This window comes from Morone saxatilis, unplaced genomic scaffold, assembly GCF_004916995.1.
Source record: "Morone saxatilis isolate NCDOM2014 unplaced genomic scaffold, NCSU_SB_2.0 Contig19, whole genome shotgun sequence".
Lineage (NCBI taxonomy): Eukaryota > Metazoa > Chordata > Actinopteri > Moronidae > Morone > Morone saxatilis.
The window spans coordinates 25218073-25218637 of NW_023339751.1; the positions used below are offsets into that span (position 1 = coordinate 25218073).

The 565-nt window shown below is 34.4% G+C and overlaps 1 protein-coding gene across 1 annotated transcript in view; it reads left to right on the forward strand.

Annotated features, from left to right (window-relative positions):
- Nucleotides 1-565, forward strand: part of cdk1 (cyclin-dependent kinase 1) — a 6869-nt gene that overhangs the window by 3187 nt on the left and 3117 nt on the right. The window lies entirely within an intron of this gene.

The window sequence follows — 565 nt, forward strand, 5'->3', positions numbered from 1 at the left end:
ACAAATAGAAGAATAGAATAAAGTGAACGGTGTACAGTAAACGGCGTGCCAGCTGTATTATTGCAGTCGAGTTAGTTTTGAATTGGATTCATGGAATCAAATAATGTATCTCAAAGAACATGGTGACTTAAAATGACTGAACGGTGAAGTGAATGTTCTGTTTTACTAATTATACTTTTGAGTGGAGTATGCTGAGTGGCTGTTAGATAGAATGTTTGGAAGTGAAGTCCAACCATATCCTCCTACTCTTACATACTCTCAATGTGGGATTTAAAAGCATGTTGGTCTGTAATGCTTCCAGCTCCTACAGGAAATGTCTTTTCAATAATTCAACCTTTGCTGCCACAAAATGTAATTTTAAAAATACATTCGGAACTAGGGATTGGCCGCTTGTTTGGCTTTCTCTCTTTGTAGTCTCATCTGTCAGCACTACCTAATANNNNAATCACAACTAAAATAGTCTTTTTAGAAAAAAGAAATTAAGAGAACCTATATTTACTTCTAGTTATTTTGCAGCATTTACCATGCTTAATGTACTTAAATCTTTTACTTATGTAAAAGTAGC